At 35.5% G+C, this 20,838-nt stretch overlaps 1 protein-coding gene across 7 annotated transcripts in view; it reads left to right on the top strand.

Moving 5' to 3' along the window:
• Positions 1–20,838, top strand: part of cnc (NFE2 like bZIP transcription factor cap-n-collar) — a 406,452-nt gene that overhangs the window by 101,982 nt on the left and 283,632 nt on the right. Inside the window, exon 1 of one of the 7 annotated variants that reach the window (XM_069822997.1) lies at positions 4,642–4,664. The exons of 5 other annotated variants lie outside the window; for them this stretch is intronic. The gene's annotated coding sequence lies outside the window, so the exon portion shown is untranslated. Of the gene's footprint in view, positions 1–4,641; positions 4,665–6,869; positions 6,991–20,838 lie in introns of those variants that run through there. One more of the 7 variants, XM_069822994.1, reaches the window with a different exon arrangement.

Consider the following 20,838-nt stretch of genomic DNA (forward strand, 5'->3'; position numbering starts at 1 on the left):
TTATGGCAATTTCATTTTGTTGATATAAATTATAAATGGAGAGAATGATTTGGTTTGGCACATTATCATAGCGTAAAATCTCGAAAAGTTTATTTCTATCAACTCTATCAAAAGCTTTTATGAAATCAATAAAAGCTAAGTGGGTTGGAATATTAAATTCTCTGTGCTTTTCAATTAAAATCTTCATGGTGAAATAGCTGTCACAACATGATCTTCCTTTTCGGAATCCATTCTGTTCTTCAGTGATTTTGTCTTCGTAAAGATGTGATAGTTTATTTTTGATTATGGCTGTATAGATCTTGGATATATAACAAATTCAAATGAAAGAAAAATCCGAAAAAAAAAAAAAAAAGAACCCCAGAATATGAAATTCGCTATAAAACGACGCAATAGTAATAATTCGCGAATGTGTTCATATTTTGCTATTAGAACTCTATTTCGCGATTTATCACGAATGTTTTATCCGCATATTATTAATCAGAATCACTTAATTCGTAAAGATTAGTAAAAATGTATTGTATAACTATTATGTCGTGATTTTCGCGATCACCATAAATACTCGGCCCTGCCTATGTGACATTAGTGGACAATACCGTTCGTTTATTACTTTCTAGTTGTAATTTTGATGTTATGTGACGCACTCACACACGCGCGCGTGCAATAAATATTGTTGGAATCAGCCTTAGTTACAGCATGACTTATTTGTTCGAAACTGTTCTTCATAAACATATCGTCAGTAATCACGATTGATATTTTAGGACACGAGATTTTCGCAATAATCCCGGCGTGATGTTCATGTAGTTAAGTGGGTCATTGCCTAAAATGTAGTGCCTACATACGACTCGATCGCTGTTTTTCTTTGCGAAAAGTAACATTCAGAAGTGTGATGAAAGGAAGTCGTGGTGCAGAAACCGTTTAGAGGTCTTGACACAATTATTGGTAAAATATGTTTAAAGTTGTTGTGATATCTATTTGTTCTCAAATATTTTCATCCTATTTTTTTTAACTTCTAAAATAAATGGAGCGAGAAAGCGAAAAATGTTTGTGTCAACTTCCAGAAATTATGTGTAGTTAGTTGCTGCCAAACTGACTTCCCGAGCATTGAACCTTGGGTCGGCTCTGTTTTCGAAATCTAGATCAGTTACTCTGTCGCAATATCGGCATTTGGCGAGCCTATATTTAGTCACGATACAGTTTATTGACCAATCACATGTGGCTCTTCACTAGCAGAAGTTGTCACAGAGTTAGAAAATACGAACAGAAGCGGCAGTCTCAAAAAATGTAATTTTACACGAACACTGAATTTAATGGCACGCATAAAAAGCTCCTACACTTCAAATGCTGATAGATGCTTTTAATACTTAAAGCATTAATCGAGATACTTGTGACACAACTGGTGAAAGGAAGCGAATGGATTAATTGTAGCCTACATTGCATTGTGAGGTTGCTGAAATTGCAAGCTAAATAATATATGTCACGGAGATACATTGATTGTGACAGCACCATTGAGATACAAGGGAATGCATTGTTATATTGTACGTTTAATGAAGTTTCAGTTTCACATGTTTATTAACGTGTAAAAACAACCTGCATTTATGAGGAAGTATGTTATACAATTGCGAAGCCTAGCTTTACTTGAGTGTTGAAACTAAGATTGTAAATTCTTTAATAATAATAATAATAATAATAATAATAATAATAATAATAATAGTAATAATAATAATAATAATACATATAATAATATTTATTTATTTATTTATTTATTTATTTATTTAGAATATTAACGTGCAAAAACAACAGCACAAGACCAATTACAGTTTAGCACGATACAAAACAGAACAAAACAACAAATGATGATGAGAATGAATGATAGAAAATGGCAATGAGATGAAATACAAACAATATAATAGTCTACATCAATGATTGATCAAATAATAATTATAAAATTATAAATTTAGTACAATGAGATAATTGAAATAATGGAATATTCTACATTAATCAATTGACCAAATGCAAGAAATAAAATGGACAAATAATTATAAAATTAGATCAGTGAGTTAAAAACTCAAAGATATACTACACATTAAATGGATCCAAGTTGAATCCATGCAAATTAGCATATTTAATGCATCTGCAGACCGGAGAGAGAGATTTAGGATTCTTATTATAAAACAATTTATGAAATCTTAAACCATTAGCAGGAATACGAAGACTGATATTGCTTATGAAAGATTCACAATCAATATCACCCTTAATGACTTTACAAAAAAATAAATAATCAAGATCCTGACGTCTGGTGAACAAACTACCGCAATTGAAATAATTGCATTTAATCTCATAGTTATAATCGGAATTTGGTAAAAATCTATAAGAACACAAGGAAATAAATTTTCTTTGAATATACGAACAGAACATAATATAATAATAATAATAATAATAATAATAATAATAATAATAATAATAATAGAGAAGATAAATTAAATACAGAAATTTTGTATTAGATAAGCCTACCACCTGGAGGAAGGAAGAATGGGAGGTTACAATCTACATGGAATGATGGAAAATATGAGGAAAAGAGACGGACTTGCAAGACAGAGATTGCTTGGATCGTGACGTTTGGGAAAAGGAGATTATTTTTTGATTGGGGAAACCTATATACAAGTGCAACAAAGAAATACTCCTGTGAATAAATAATAAAACCCAGAATTCATCACTGTCTTTCAGGGGAGTGCTAGAATTATTATTATTATTATTATTATTATTATTATTATTATTATTATTATTATTATTATTATTATATCGTCACATATTTTTCTATTTAAGCCTGTAGGCCAGGGCTGGGCGTCGGGAGCGGATCCAGTCTCTAAACGGGGACGCTTAATATTCATCCGTTACTGAATCAACACTGCGCGGTGTTCGGCGGGGAAGAAAGGGGATGAAGAGAAATAATATGGCTCCTCGTGAGAGAGTAGAATTCGCTCTTGCTGCCCAGCCCTGCTGTAGGCCTACACTGTCGTGACGGTGTAGGGAATTGATGGCCCAACAGTCGTCCGTTAGCAGCGCTATTGACGCGCGTTCGAAGCGCTACTAACACACGTTCGCAGCAGGGCTATAATAGCCCTGCGTTTGCAGCGCCACTGAAAGTGGCCTCGTCTGAAGCGACACTTAGATTCATAAAGGCCCATTCACAATGAAAATTAAACATAACCATAACATAAACACAGAAGTTTGTGCCCAGGCTACCAAATGAGATCATTCACAATGATTCACATAAGCATTGACATAAACATTACCGTAAGACGTTAACATGGAAGTTTGCAAACTCCAAACTTTTATGCTTATGCTTACGTGATTTGCAAACAGAACACAATCGTGGAGCGCTGAAGTATAAGACAGAATATGAGGAAATGGCGTCGTTGTTATGTTTCCATGGTTACCAAGTATGTTTGCTGTTATGTTTATGTTCTCATCGTGAATGATGGTATGACTTCTTGATTTTACCGTGACATGTATATTCTTAAGGCTCATTCACAATGAAAATTAAACATAGCGTAAGCGTTAAATTAACGTTACAGTAAAATCAAGACGTCATGCCATCATTCACGATGGGAACATAAACATAACCGCTAAGATACTTGGTAACCATGGAAACATAACAACGACGCCATTTCCTCATATTCTGTCGTATACTTAAGCGCTACACGATTGTGTTCTGTTTGCAAATCACATAAGCATAAGCATGAAAGTTTGGAGTTTGCAGACTTTTGTGTTAACGCCTTGCGGTAATGTTTATGTCAATGCTTATGTTAATCATTGTGAATGACCCCATTTGGTAGCCTGGGCGCAAACTTCTGTGTTTATGTTACGGTTATGTTTAATTTTCATTGTGAATGGTACTCCATGCACTGTTGCAGGCTATTGCTCTAATTAACATGCATAATTACTGTAACGTTTTATCAACTTTCTTCAATTATTATTCATACTAGCAGGTACATCATAACGTAACTACGATACATGAACACGCAAGAGTGTTAAAATTAGAAATGACAGTATACCGTGAAATCCAAATCAAGACGATTTCAAATAAAATTTATGGCCAGTATTCCACAGAATGTTACAATTAAAAGCAGTAAATAAACTACATATTAATGATACTAGATTATGAATTGAGCAGAGAAAGCTATGTAACCTCGTATTCATTCTAGGGATTACATTAATATTATTATCATAATTTCATGCTTCTGTTAGTCTACAAACAAGAACAGTGTAGTAATTATATTTGCACAGCAGCCCTACTCTTGAACTCTAAGCAATTTGAGAGCACGGTGTTTACAACTTGGCATACTTTAATTCTTCGTCCATTCTTATGATAAGAACTTAATACGTCCGCTCACAAAATGTCTTACGCCGCGATGTGGGAGTTGTATTTTACGTTCCATACACCATGTTATCTTATCTTACGTAGAGGGGTAAAGATGTGTGAGAAGTATTAAGACGTAAGACGTACTTGTGCTTTTTTATCACAGACACACGTACAGTGCAGTTGTCGTCCATGACATTTGCATTGCGTATCAGTTCCACTGTGGAAGCGTAGTGTCTGTGTTGGATACGTAAAGAGAATAATTATCACTTTACATCGTATAGTCTACGTTTGTTTATATTAGGTTTGTATGACTTTTTATTAGACATGTAGACATCCATAAACCAGAGATAACTATATAAGAAATTGGAATTTTTAAACTATTTTATGAATATAAGTGATTAGGTGTAGCCTATATTACGAGCAGTGCAACTCCTATCACCCGTACTGAATTGTATAACAATGGAAATAAACCGGAAATGCGACAGGTCACGTGGTTGTTCCTCATTTTTAATACCTGTCTTTATATTTAAAAATTGTTGTTTGCTTTAATATAGACTGCATTACTTTTTCCAGATGAATATAACAAAAATAAGAAATAAAAAAGTCTTAAATTGTAGATATTTACAATATATTTGATTAGAGTACCAATTAGCGACTATGTTGTCTGTAATAGATAAAACTAAAACACTTAATAACATGAACAGAATTATTTAACGATGGAGTGAGTTTAATATCAGTGTATCTTCGTTTCATACTGCTTCTATGACACCGTTACAATTGGTTTTCGGAAATAATCGGTTATCCGAAAAATCATTTATCCGAACACCCCCTGTCCCCAATTGTTTTGGATAATCGATGCTGTACTGTATATGTATCTGATGATGCCACAATAGTGACGAAAACATTCATACAATTGTAAAATATGTAATATGAACAGTTTCACTCTATGATAATATATGATAAGTCAATGATGTAAATATAACAAAACATTTGATATGTTAAATGAATGTTCACATTCACAACCAACGTCGATAGTGTTTCTCGAATTCATTCATTTCCGCGCCTAAGCAACTACTTTCTGTCTGTTCTGATCGTGTGTTAAGGCTCATTCACAATGAAAATTAAACATAACGTAAACGTTAACTTAAGAATATAAACGTTACGGTAAAATCAAGAAGTCATACCATCATTCACGATGGGAACATAAACATAACAGCAAACATACTTGGTAACCATGGAAACATAACAACGACGCCATTTCCTCATATTCTGTCGTATACTTCAGCGCTCCACGATTGTGTTCTGTGTGCAAATCACGTAAGCATAAGCATGAAAGTTTGGAGTTTGCAAACTTTCATGTTAACGTCTTACGGTAATGTTCATGTCAATGCTTATGTGAATCATTGTGAATTATCCCATTTGGTAGCTTGGGCGTAAACGTCTGTGTTTATGTTATGGTTATGTTTAATTTTCATTGTGAATGGGCCTTTACACTTATTGTATGTATAGGAGAATAATTCATACATATAATTTGAAACTAACGTTTTTTCTTTTTGAATTTGGTCTTGCTGTATATCGATAAAGTTAAAAAGGTGTAACTACAGAAAAGTCAGCCTGAATGTGATGTTGAACTCGCCTCGATTGGATCTAACGTCTCAGTCTGACAGTACCGATTTTTGCGCAGTCAAGTTGTGCTTGGGAATCACAAGACAGAACAGATTCAAATTTTGGGCGATACGACCATCGTGATGGAACATCAATGTAGTTCAGAAGTTTCATAGTTGTAAATTCTAAAATGTTCTTCAGAATACAGTTAGTGACTGCCTCCGTGGTCTGTTGGTCAGCATGCTGGCTTCCAGATCAGGAGGTCCCGGGTTCGATTCCCGGGCTCGGCGCTCGGTGAATTTTTCTTGAAGAAGAATTCCCTGGGAGTCTGGAAATTTGTATGAATGTGAGTGTGCAGGGTTAATATTAATTAACCAATCATCACAAATATAAAATAATACATCAGGACTGTCGCTGGGCAGTAACCTGAACACACGTTTCAGCGTCACATTGTTGACAAGTAACCCCATCTGTTAGCACAACCATAAAGCATCTAGTAGATGCTATAGAGTTACCAACAACGAAAGAAAAAAAAAGAATACAGTTAGTGTGAAAGCTTCAAGTCAGTTATTATTTCAGTCGCTTTATATTTTTCAGTTTCTATAGCGACAGGATATAGGCTTTTCAACGTATTTACGATATGTGCCTGCGACGAAATATTGTACATGTCTGTCATAAATAAATAAAATTTTTTGTGTGTGCCTGTATTGACAGAAAATTCATTTCGTCAAAAATTACATCGTACACCTACTCCAGTTTATCTGCGAATATTTTTGCTGTATCGACTAAGTGTAGTTCTTAAATTCAGTTTTAATACAAATTTAAGCTCAGTGAAGTCGTTTCTGTTTTGTTACCGTACTTCTATACTTTTAGTCCGTATTATACTTCTTCCGCAGTTCGTCATTGTGTCTGTGCGTCATCTTTCCGTCGGGAAAAGCAGGCAACGTTAGTGACAGGAGCGTCATTGTGTGTGATACGTGAATTTATTTGGTTGTGGAGCCCAGCGAGGCTTGTAACGTGAGGTATGTACAAAATAACACCATATTGGGAAGTGTACAGCTAGTATTACGAACAAGGAATTTTCCGTTCCCCACAAATGTATAATAAAACTTTCGTGTATTGTGGAGTTACTAAGGTCGGCTGAATATTTTATTGTTTATCGATTGTGACACTTTTATGAAGTACTATGGTCGACATTCTAACGCACGGCTGTCTTGGAATGTTGTGAGGACGTTGTAAGAGTGATTTTGTGACACTGGCTGTATGTATTGCAAGTAACCGGTTAATAGCCTATGTCCAGTACACAGTCAAAAGAACGTAGGCCTACTTAAAGCAAGATTTACAAGCTGTTAATGTGCAGTGTTGCTTAGGCTTGTTTGACAGCTTTTTGGGAACTAGCAGCGTTTTAATCAAACAGGTATCCATTTATTTTTAGTAACTGTAGTATGCAGAATGAACCGTAAGTAATATCATTGATTTCAGGGGGTTATTCTTTGAGATATGTCAGACAAAAAAGTTTAATACAATTTTGTTCGTTTTTGCTTTCTTTTCGAGATAAAAATTGTTTTATATGAAACATTTCATAGCATGTTTTGGGAGTTATTGATTTAATTCCCAATATACTCAGTCAATTGAAGAGAGCAGTGTGTTATGGTAACAAATGTTTGGAAGAATTTTAGTTTTGTTTTTAAATATGCAAAAATTTGGTCGAAACGAATATAACATTGTAAAATTCCTTTGCAGAACGAAAAGTTGCATAAGAATATGAAGATTAACCCCCTGAAATTACATTACTTACGGTCCATCCTGTATAAAGTAGTCTAATAATTCCTTCACTTTTTAGTTAGCTACAGTCTGGCAGGAGATATTGTTATTATTGCTGTGGAAACTGTGACAAAATTCCTTTGACCTTGTATGTATTTTTATTTATTTTACTTGGTTAATAAACGACGCTGTATCAACTACGAGGTTATTTAGCGTCGATGGGATTGGTGATAGCGAGATGGTATTTGGCGAGATGAGGCCGAGATTCGTCATAGATTACCTGACATTTGCCTTACGGTTGGGGAAAATCTCGGAAAAACCCAACCAAGTAACCAATCCAAACGGGAATCGAATACGCGCCTGAACGCAATTCCAGATCGGCATACAAGCGCCTTAGGCGACAGAGCTACGCCGGTGTATGGCCCATGTATGTATGTAAGCCTATGTATGTTTGCTTGCTTGCAGGTACGGACTATGTAGACTATGTATGTCATGTATGTAGCATTGAATGTACTGTAATTGTACACTTTATGTATGTATGTATGTATTAGGTTATTTTACGACGCTGTATCAACATCTAAGGTTATTTAGCTTCTGAATGGAATGAAGGTGATAATGCCGGTGAAATTAGTCCGGGGTCCAGCACCGAAAGTTACCCAGCATTTGCTCTTATTGGGTTGAGGGAAAACCCCGGAAAAAACCTCAACCAGGTAACTTGCCCCGACCGGGATTCGAACCACCGGGCCACCTGGTTTCGCGGCCAGAGGCGCTGACCGTTACTCCACAGGCGTAGACATATGTACAGTATGTATGTATGTATGTATGTATGTATGTAATATACAGTATGCATGCATGTGCTCTGTGCACTTTATGTAGGTGTTATGTTCTGCAAATATGTAAGTAGGGTCTATGTATATAGGCTACTAGTCTATATAGCCTAAACACATAGCCTATAAATCTACAGTAAGTAGGCCCTATGAATCAAAATTTTAAATACCTAATTTTCTTTATAAAATTGAAAATTTGTGACATGAAAAATGCAGTTACCTACACAGCAAACGATTTGTAAATAGACCTATTCATAGAGATTTAGATTTCTTCTGATTTCTTTAAACAAGTGGTGAATTATCTTGACTTGGCTTTTGGAAGGCTCGACTCAGAACGGATCCTTACACTTAGACTCGCTTTGGCCCATTGTGTGCCCTATAAATGCGGTGATTGTCCACGTGCGACAAGTGGCATTCGTCAAATCCTTGGGCCATCTTGCCCCAGTCCTGACAGAGAGGCTGTCCACGAATCATGGCAAAGATTTTCTTGCTACAAATCCAGCTGATCTGGGTTTAATTTGCGACATGTTCGCCTTTGAACGTGTGTTTTTGTTTTGTACTGTCTCGCGTTGGTCTTGCGTCAAGCTAATGATTTACATGGAGTAGGTCCTACATAGCTCTCTGTAATATTGCATGTTTAAAATTCTCGTAAGAGGTGGAGTGTAATCTTTGAAGATTGTTGTTTATTATGATTATGATAACAGTGACGTCTTTTAAGTGATAATGAACCCGCAAACTTAGCAGATTTTAATTATCAAGCAAGTGGATTTAGATAATTGGTATTGATATGTGTTATTCCAGCTCTTGGAACGATACATACTGTACTTCATTGCGAACAGATGTTACACAATGAATCCACAAGTGAAACTCCAGAAACTGATTTGCATCTCTTACAAAATCGAATTCAAATAGATGTATTGAGACTTTTTATACTATTTTTTCTTACTATGAGTCTGTAAGATCATGAGAAGGAACATGTTTTTCTGTTATTTCATTCGTTCTAATAAGAAAGTAGATTTTGTCTTTCGACGTAGTGACTTAATGAATTCTAGTCATACACCAAAACGCCAAATATTTTGACTATATGAACAATGAATACTGTACAGGATGAGTAATTTTGATTTATTTCTGCTCTCTACGCTTCCTCTTTCATATAAGCATAGGTAAGGGAGAATTAAGTAAAACAAGATGGTACGGCAAAACAGATACCACATTTATTTCGTAGGAAAATGCTGTCACCTCTCAAATGAGGCAGGTACTCCGTTCTTATAAGCAAGCTCTTCACTGGGCAGTCATTAGTTGGTGAGAACTTCCTCGTGTGTGTGTGTGTGTGTGTTGTGTGGATCAGAATTTAGAAAACGTCGTGTTTCCTAAAATATTTCCTTCATTTTAAGGTGTTCAGAACGAGGCATTGAACTTCGACAGCCAATAGGTAAAGTGTTTGAAATAATTCTATAGTTAGTAATCTTCCAATTTGTAGTTCAGTTAAATTCGATATCCTTCGTAACTATCGATGCTTCATAGGCCTGTTCTAAATTTCAACGCATGGTCTGCCAAAACGGGATAGTGTCTTGTTTTGCCAGAACAATTTAAGTACAATCTCATGTACCCTATCCTATTTGTGCCCAATGCCGAGAGTGAACTCACGAGGAGTGTATTAGCATAGATCCAGAAGATTGTGATGAATTCATATGCGATTTTTAAGTGAACATTTCTCAGTTTGAATAATTATAATATTGTAATAATTATTGTACGAAATAGAAATATAAAAATTGGAAATTTGTCTTTTGAAGAGGTGGAGAAGTTCAAATATCTTGGAGCAACAGTAACAAATATAAATGATACTCGGGAGGAAATTAAACACAGAATAAATATGGAAAATGCCTGTTATTATTCGGTTGAGAAACTTTTATCATCCAGTCTGCTGTCCAAAAATCTGAAAGTTAGAATTTATAAAACAGTTACATTACCGGTTGTTCTTTATGGTTGTGAAACTTGGACTCTCACTTTGAGAGAGGAACATAGGTTAAGGGTGTTTGAGAATAAGGTGCTTAGGAAAATATTTGTGGCTAAGCGGGATGAAGTTACAGGAGAATGGAGAAAGTTACACAACACAGAATTGCACGCATAATTAGGAACATTAAATCCAGACGTTTGAGATGGGCAGGGCATGTAGCACGTATGGGCGAATCCAGAAATGCATATAGTGTGTTAGTTGGGAGGCCGGAGGGAAAAAGACCTTTAGGGAGGCCGAGACGTAGATGAGAAGATAATATTAAAATGGATTTGAGGGAGGTGGGATATGATGATAGAGACTGGATTAATCTTGCTCAGGATAGAGACCAATGGCGGGCTTATGTGAGGACGGCAATGAACCTCCGGGTTCCTTAAAAAAGTAAGTAAGTAATAATTAATAGCAATATAATGTACAAACTGATATGGAAATAATTTGTTTTTATCATACTCATGTTTTGTGTGCAATTTTTGTGACTTATTCATTAATATTACAACGATTTCAATTGATTTATATAACTATCCCGTTTTATCCAACCAGTTTGACACAACTTGCATTGTGGCACAGAGCACATTTTCAAATCACTTATTAAATACATTCCTTAAGGGACTCATAAACATTGTTTCTTATTCCTCTCAGTGATCTCGAAGAAATTACCTATTCCGCGCTAAGTATCTTGTTTTGGCCAACTCTCCCCTAACGATGGATTTTTGTTAATTGAAAGACATTTTGTTGTGTCTTGTCCAAGTTGATATTCTTCACAATTCTGTAAAGCTCAGATTTAGGTCTGTAGTAATGGCTTTGAAATAAAATCGTAAATAATTTTGGTTTTGATGTTTCCGTAAATTTGGCATCTACGCTTCCCGTTTCTGTACTGTCATTGTATAGTGACTTGGGACGCATAACTTTCATCAACGAAAATCTGATTGCATCAGCGAGCAGTAGGATAAAATTAATTGGCATAATTCTTGTCTTTAATTAAATTAATTTTAATCTCACACATATAGTGCATAATTGAGTGAATATAGTGCATATTTGCGTATATTAGCATATATTTATTATGTATTTGCGTGCGCGTGCGTATTCCGCTCATTTCCGTATCATCGTAACCTTTCGTCTGTCAATGGCGTCCTTGTAAGATCAGTGTTGTAAGATGCAGGCTGTGTATCGACTGAGCTGCCGACTACAGACACCGTTGACTGTAGTAATGCTTTCTACAAATAGATTGCGCTTGATGTTCTTCGCGCTAGAACATAATTAATTTCTATCAGAGCTAAGCGTCACGAACCGAAGTTTTCCTTGGTAATCTGATGATAACTGAATATATGGGAATAAATTACTAAAAACCCTGAATTTATGATTAATTTTAATGGTATTTCGAATAATATTGTGTCTGCGTTATTTCAGAACTGTCGAAGAAGATCTCTTAACTTTTTTTAACACATTTAAGAGGTATGGTAAACTAAGCGGTTTCGTTATGTAACTAAATTGAAGTTATTTATAAATATTTGTCATGCCTGGAAGACTCTTCAGTTTATTGTGGTAGTTGCAGTAGGAAATACGAAGGAAATGTGGTCGCTGTGCTTCGTCTTATGATATGAAGATAGAGGTCCGTAATTTTTTCGCATGTTTTTACCCTAGTCAGTTATTTAACGACTTTGTATCAACTAGTAGGTTATTTAGCGTCATTGGAATTGGTGGAAGTGAGATGAGGCCAAGGATTCGTGATGTGATTACGTGACATTCTTCTTTTAGCTTGGGGGGGGGGAGGGGAAATCCCGGAAGAAGCCCATCGAGATAGCTCAAGCGGATATCGAACTCACAAACCCGAACGTAGTTCCAGATCAGTATTACTCACTTCACCGGCCCTGTGAAGAATGCGAAAGGAATGCATCAACTGTTATCCACTCCAAAACTGCTTGAAACTACTCCCCTATTCGCCAGTTTCCTGATAGCGTCTAGAGTAGAAGCTTCATAAAATCATTAACGAATCGCTATACATGTATTAACCCCTGCATCTAGAGTAAAAGCTTCATAAAAATATTAACGAATCGCTATACATGTATTAACCCCTGCGACTAGAGTAGAAGCTTCATAAAAACATTAACGAATCGCTATACCATACATGTATTAACCCCTGCGTCTAGAGTAGAAGCTTCATAAAAAACATTAACGAATCGCCATACATGTATTAACCAGTGGCGTATACTGGTTAAAGGGTTTGGGCTACCGCTGACCCTAGTATTACACAAAATATATCTAACAATTACTTTAATTTTAATTACTATGGTAAAACTAATAATACAAAATTATTACATTATGTTATGTTATAAACTTTTTCTTTTGTAATTTCCTTGGGCTACCGCCGGTAGCCCGCAAAATACGCCCCTGGTATTAACCCCTGCGTCTAGAGTATAAACTTCATAAAAACATTAACGAATCGCTATACATGTATTAACCCCTGCATCTAGAGTAGAAGCTTCGTAAAAACATTAACGAATCGCTATATCATACATGTATTAACTCCTGCATCTAGAGTAGAAGCTTCATAAAAACATTAACGAATCGCTATACATGTATTAACGCCTGCTTCTAGAGTATAAGCTTCGTAAAAACATTAACGAATCGCTGAACATGTATTAACCCCTGCGTCTAGAGTAGAAGCTCCATAAAAACATTAACGAATAGCTATACATGTATTAACGCCTGCATCTAGAGTAGAAGCTTCATAAAAACATTAACGAATCGCTATACATGTATTATTAACCCCTGCGACTAGAGTAGAAGCTTCATAAAAACATGAACGAATAGCTATACCATACATGTATTAACCCCTGCATCTAGAGTAGAAGCTTCATAAAACATTAACGAATCGTTATACATGTATTAACGCCTGGGTCTAGAGTATAAGCTTCATAAAAACATTAACGAATCGCTATACATGTATTAACCCCTGCATATAGAGTAGAAGCTTCATAAAAACATTAGCGAATCGCTATACAATTATTAACCGCTGCATCTAGAGTAAAAGCTTCATAAAAACATTAGCGAATCGCTATACATGTATTAACCCCTGCATCTAGAGTAAAAGCTTCATAAAAACATTAGCGAATTGCTATACATGTATTAACCCCTGCATCTAGAGTAAAAGCTTCATAAAAACATTAGCGAATCGCTATACATGTATTAACCCCTGCATCTAGAGTAAAAGCTTCATAAAAACATTAGCGAATCGCTATACATGTATTAACCCCTGCATCTAGAGTAAAAGCTTCATAAAAACACTTAATTCGGTAATTTCAGTTCTTTAATAGTATATTACGATACAAGGTTGGGAAATGCTTTTTAAAATATCGGAGAAAAGTTTGAAAAAACGAGCAGAGCGAGTTTTTCAATTTCAGAGATTTTGTAATGCACGTCACAAACGTGTATTGTACAATACGTTTTGCACGATCATATTTTTAAAATTGCAAATACAATATATTATTTTGTATTGAAAATTTAGAGCAATATTATTCCGAAGCCTTTGCAAAACAGCACTGTAATGGTAACTAAGCAACAATAGTGCACTATAATGGGTCTATTTCAGTATAGTTTTGTTATGAAGAATGGTTTTCCTAGCAACAAGTTCAACAAGTATGGGAATTCTACTTTCAAGGCGTAACAACAATAGCTGTAAATGTAGCAAAAACCACGATCATGCAAAAATAGATATTAGATAACTTTACATTCTATTTTCGACTGTTAAGTGTAATGATAACATAATATGCTATATATAGGTCTGCGATCCACGTATCTTAATGTTGTCTGTTATCTGATTTCTTCTTCTGCCCCGAACTTTTTTTCCCGTTCACCATTCCTTCCAGTGTATCCTTCTGTAGGCAGTTTCTTCTCAGCCAGTGACAAACCCTGTTTATATTTCGGTTTGTAAAAGTGTTATCTTTCACGTAACAGAATTGAAATAAATTCTGTATCCAATAAGAGCTTATTTCACAGTCAGTTTACGAAATTTCCATTGTAATGTAAAAATGTTGTTTCATATAAATGAAATAATTAGCACATAGAAATGACCACTTTTAGGAAATTGCTGGGAAAACAAGTTCGGGATTCTTTTAATGCATTTTTATGCTTAGTTTACTGGAAGTAAGTCGCTCAAAATGTACTACTTTTCATTCATCAGATCAATTGAATCAGTAAGTCGAATTACTGCCTATTTCAACCGATGTTAAGAGTATATGGACTTAAAAATTGTTGCAGGCAATTCGAATCCGATATTTCATGTATGTATTCCGATTAGACGGAATCTTGTCCACGTCTGGCCGCGAAACCAGGTGGTCCGGGTTCGAATCCCGGTCGGGGCAAGTTACCTGGTTGAGGTTTTTTCCGGGGTTTTCCCTCAACCCAATACGAGCAAATGCTGGGTAACTTTCGGTGCTGGACCCCGGACTCATTTCATCGGCATTATCACCTTCATTTCATTCAGACGCTAAATAACCTAGACGCTGATACAGCGTCGTAAAATAACCCAATAAAAAAAATAGACTGAATCTTAAGCCTACGTGTTGAGTATGGACAAAATAGAACAAATGACTTCAAATAGACAGAGACGGACGATCTCTCCGAAATCAAGGATGCCAAGATATGTAAATATGTTGAAATGTATTTGTTGTTGGTTTACGAAGTGTTGTTTGATGTCGTATAACAAGAAAGAAAAAATTGCAAATCAGTCGTTATGATATGGGAAACTACCGGAATGAAAAGCAGTAATGCTTTAATTAAACATGGATAGGTTTGGTGAAACGATGAGAAAAATTCCTTTTCCTAAAAATAATTTTTCTTCTGTCTGAGTGAAAATGTAGGCCTATAGGCTAATTGTTCAGTGTATTCAGTAGTGTTGATTTTTATATGTGAATTAAATATTAAGGTTTGAAATGATACGTAGAAAGGTGTAGTTGTCTATACGTCGTTCTGGAAATAATTCTTAAACCTTAGTTTGAACCCATGTTCTTCCAGTTCGTAGCGTGACTACCGAAAGAGCCAACATGGTTTTTACCTTAAAAATGTTTTGCAAACTGGATTATAGCCTACTGAACGCGGATTCCCACATCACGTTCTTAGCACTCCGTGGTCTTCTAAGGTGAATATTCCACTCGACGTTTTATTTACTTTGCTGTCGACATCTATATATCTGTGAGTAACAGTTCTGTAGAAGTTAGTAACTAATTCGGTAGCTAATTATATTTTACATATTTATCCTTATCTTTTAGATACTGCAGTGCAAATAAAACCATACACATGGAGAACATTAAATATTGAAGCTCATACACGATTATAGGCTATGATATAACGCAGCCTCGCCAGAAAGTTCTAACCCGGAATGGGTTAAACATGTCAGCAAATATGTCTAATAGGAAACGTACATATTCGTGTAGAGAGGGAAGTAATAAAAAGTTATCAAATCTTGTCACCTTATTCTTTCTTTGTTCACGCTTTATCAGGTGATGTAAGCCCGACTTAATGATTTTCCAATGATCTGTGTTTCTAAATTTCAACATAGAGATATCTCACCGTTATTGAAGTGATAATAAAAGTAAGACTGAAATAGTGGCGAAATAAGTTCGACACTCGAACAGAATTTTAAGGTCGTATTCATAGACGAGACTGGACCAAAGTTTACTTTGGAAAGTAAAAAGTTGTCATTTTTCTATTCATAGTCGACACTTTGACGAAAGAAAACTTCAATCGTGACTTTACTTCGAAGTCGCCGAAAATCTAGACTTTGACTTTCGTTCGTGAGCATAAGAAAAATGGCTGATATTTGGGAAATTGTTGAATTTGCCGAGAATACTGAGGACATTCAGGAGATTATTAAAACTGCTCGTGTTCCTTAGCGTATTAGGCCTATTACATATAGATAATAAAATTCAAATCAAGGTACAGATTTGATAAACAAACCGTATTAGATATCCTCGTCAAGTTTCAACATTCATTAATGAATAATCATCAAAGAGGATTATCTGTTCCACCAATAATAGGCCTACTACTTCTTATATCATCGCGATTTTATGCTACAGGTAAGGATTGATGGCTTAATATTGATTTTGACTATTTAATTCTATAGACGATAAGTTACACAGTTGGATATGAAATTAATTTATAATCCTACAGTCGTCATAATGTTTTCTGCATATTGATTTCAGATAATTTTCAAGTAGTTCCTGCAGACATACAGGGAGGGAATAACTCTGACAACTGTCAGTAGGATAATAGGTCTGTTTTATAGTCCATTGGTGACATCTTCTTATCTTCACAATAAAATTATTTTACAGTTAAATAATTATCCTTATATGAAGCTGCAAGAACGGCTAACAATCGCTTGACATGCACCGATGTTCAATTGTTTCATTGACTTGTGACTCAATAAATGGTTTTGTTTGTGGCAATGCCTACTCTATTTCAACTATCTATTAATTTAATTCGTTTAGAAGGCCATGATCGTGATTGCCAACATTAGAACAAGATTGTCAAATCTCGACTTACCGAAGTCAAAGTCTCAGAAGTGTTGTCTATGAATATGACTTTTAACAAAGTTAGACTTTACTACGAAAGTCGACTTTGGGAAGTCTTCATCAAAAGTCTCGTTTATGAATACGGCCCTTAGAAAACGTGGCTTAATAAAAGTGCCGGAGATCGAATTCTGGCCTGTTTGCAGGGTGACCGTCATCTGGCTGAACTGCGGCTAGACCCCCTTTCCGAATGGTACAAGAGAAAGCAGTCGTGGCGAATTGGATACGTCCATTGGAAGACTCTAGAAACTCAACACGGAATATACTGATAAAAGAGATGAACTACAGACCTCTGAGATTCTCATTCATTCATTCATTCATTCCGACGGGGTTAAGATCATCAGGCCTTCGTTTCCACTCAACCGGAAACAAAAAAAATAAGTTACAGTAGTGTACAAATTAGTAATTATAAAACATAATATTAAATGTAAAGGCAATCACAAACTCAGTATTAAAATTGGCATGTAATATACAGTAATTCGGAAACAAACTTTCAAAACCTGACATGTCCATTTTCAGAAAATACACTCCAGATGCCAAAAACTTGCATTTCTACAATGAAAGAATATTTTCTGTGGTGAAATATTGTTATTATTATTATTATTATTATTATTATTATTATTATTATTATTATTATTATTATTATTATTATTATTTTGCTATAGATTCTTATAAATTTTTACGCAGAAACAAAATCGTGTGTTATAGAGACACATATTTGTAAAATTTTCTGAAAATGTACAGTAGTGGCAAAAAAAACCGGACCGACTCTTGTAGCTGATACAAAAGAATCCTATGCTGTGTATTGTGTCAAACTGTGGTAATTTCAATATGGATAGTGAAGCCAGAGGTATGTACTGCTATTTAATGTAAAATACGCAGTTATCTTTGCCGAATAGAGGTAGAAATGTAATATTGATGCCAGATGAAAATAAACTCTCAAAGTTTTTTCGTCTAAGTTTGAGACACTGAAGGAAACAAAAGACGGTAGAAATCGAACAAATGCAATAAATTTCATTGTTACAATTAATTACCTTACTCTATGCCGATGATCAAGTCATAATTTCCAATTCAGAGGATAATTTACAAAGAGGATTAGCTATATACATTAAATAAAATATTAAAAGATTTTGGGATAGAAATTTCAGCACAAAAATGAAAAGTAATGGCATTTTTAGGACAAGACCCAGTCAGAAGTAAGATAATACACAATAACCAATGCCTCGAACAAGTACAAAATTTCAATTATCTGGGTTGTGAAATATCTCATCAAAATGAAAAAGATGTGAACAAGAAAATTACCAAATTTACACAAATTCTAGGAATAATAAACAATACATTAAAAGCTAAATTAATACAAAATCTACAAGAATAAAAATATATAATACACTAGAATTACCCTCCCTTTTATACGGAAGCGAGATTTGGACATTAAAGAAAAAAAGACATGAACAGAATCAAAGCAACGGAAATGAAATTTTTCAGGACAGCAGGATATACTCTTTTAGACCGAAAAAGGAATGAAGAAATTTTAAAACAATCATTAGAAGTAGAGTCAGTAGAAGAAAAAATCAACAGATACAAATTAAATTGGCTAGATCATGTAAGAAGAATGGAAAATTCAAGAATCCCAAAAATTATGATGCAGTAGGCTATAAACCTGGAGGACGTCGTCGACCAGGAAGACCTTTTAGAAGACTGCTAGATGGGGCCGAAACAGGTCTACAGAGGCCTAATTCGTGAAGGATGATGATGATGATAATTAATTATACAAGATGGATATGTTTTATGACTAGCAAAATATGAATCTGTGATTCTCAAATCAGCTATAAGGGTCGGTCCAGTTTTTTTTTTTTTGTCACTACTATACATATCAGGTTTTGAAAGTTTGCTTCTCATGTAGTAATAATGTTACCGAAATTAGCCACACCACTTTACAAATTATTCATTACTTACTTACAAATGGCTTTTAAGGAACCCGCAGATTCATTGCCGCCCTCACATAAGTCCGCCATCGGTCCCTATCCTGTGCACGATTAATCCAGTCTCTATCATCATATTCCACGTCCCGCAAATCGATTTTAGTATTATCCTCCCATCTACGTCTCGGTCTCTCCAAAGATCTTTTTCCCTCCGGTCTCTCACTTATTGTATGGATTCATAACAAGCTGTTTTTTACGGTGATTCATTACACGACTTTGTATGCAAAGTTATTCATTTTGTCTCATCGCCATTATTTTAAAATGAAGGCTTATGTCTTGAACGCACACTACTTTTATATTCCAATAATTCTGAGCCTTTGTCATCGAAACTGTTTCGCATTTGCGCATGGATTCGTGGACAACGTAATGCCTTGCGTACACTTGCAGTAGATTTAGTTACGTAACAGACCTTTGCTTGTTACATAAACTATGTTCTTACTGCAGCGGTACACATTGCTTTGTGACAATCCTGCATTATATAACTCACGGTTCGACGACGTATTGAATACCTAATTCCCTTGTCTCACCTGTGTTCTGCAGGTGCTCGGTGCACCCCTATCACTTTTATTCTTCAATAGGAGAATGTAATTTAAAATGATCCTTTGTTGTCCCCTCTCTCTCTGTACTAAAATGTTTTCACGAAGAAGTGCAAGTACAAGGAGAGTTATGGAAGCACTTGACAATATGAATCGCGCCTCAGCAGCATTCGGAAAACTAGATTAATACCGAAAAATATTACTTAATGACCACATAGCGTTCACAGATTTGTGTACACAGGGCTTCAAAAGAAATGCCGAGTCCAAGTCGCTTTCGATTTGAAATATCGTGTTACGAGACTTCAAGAGTTTTTATTTCTTGCAAAGGAGAAATGTGTAGTTAAATGTTTCAATTTTCAGTTCTGTATCTGTATTTATAATAAAATTTTATATTTATGTTTATAATGAAATTGATGCTTTGGAGATGGGCAGGAGATGTAGCACGTATGGACGAATTCAGAAATGCATATACTGCGTGTTCAGTTCAAAGTGTGTCATGGCTCGCTATATGCCGTCATGTGGCTAGCCGATGAGCCTAGAGAATTCAATCTTCCTACACTTCCCCAGAGGCGTATTACCTATGTGCCAGAGAAGTTGCCTGGCAAGTACGGCTTTCATTCTGAAAGGTACTTACCGATACGTACGGTAACGCCGTTAGTGGCAGGAATGTGAACTGTTTGGAAACACGTACTGAGGTGAGTTTTTTTTCTTTATGTGGAGAGGGTTTAAGACGATTACTTACGTATTTGTTGACATCAACTTCGACAGTCAACATGGACACGGAGCATTTGATTTGTGTTGTGGAATGTTGCCGTTACCGATGATAACAAATACCCTTCGTACGATTTGCCCGCGCAAAATACAGTTCGAAAGAGGTTATAGTAGCACACAGACCATACAGACCGCCATCTATTGCTACGACGTTCAAGTTATACCGTACACGTTCTGAAGTTCAGATTGAACGCCTTGAATGATAGGCAACTTCTCTGACATAAAAGCTGAAACTCGCTTCAAATCCGTGACTCACAACAGTGACGTCATGACACACTTTGAAATGAACACCCAGTAGAGTCTTAGTTGGGAGGCAGGAGAGAAAAAGGCCTATGGGGAGGTCGACACGTAGATGGGACGATAATATAAAAATGTATTTCAGGGAGATGGGATATGATGGTACAAACTGG

This window comes from Periplaneta americana, chromosome 4, assembly GCF_040183065.1.
Source record: "Periplaneta americana isolate PAMFEO1 chromosome 4, P.americana_PAMFEO1_priV1, whole genome shotgun sequence".
Taxonomy (NCBI): Eukaryota; Metazoa; Arthropoda; class Insecta; order Blattodea; family Blattidae; genus Periplaneta; species Periplaneta americana.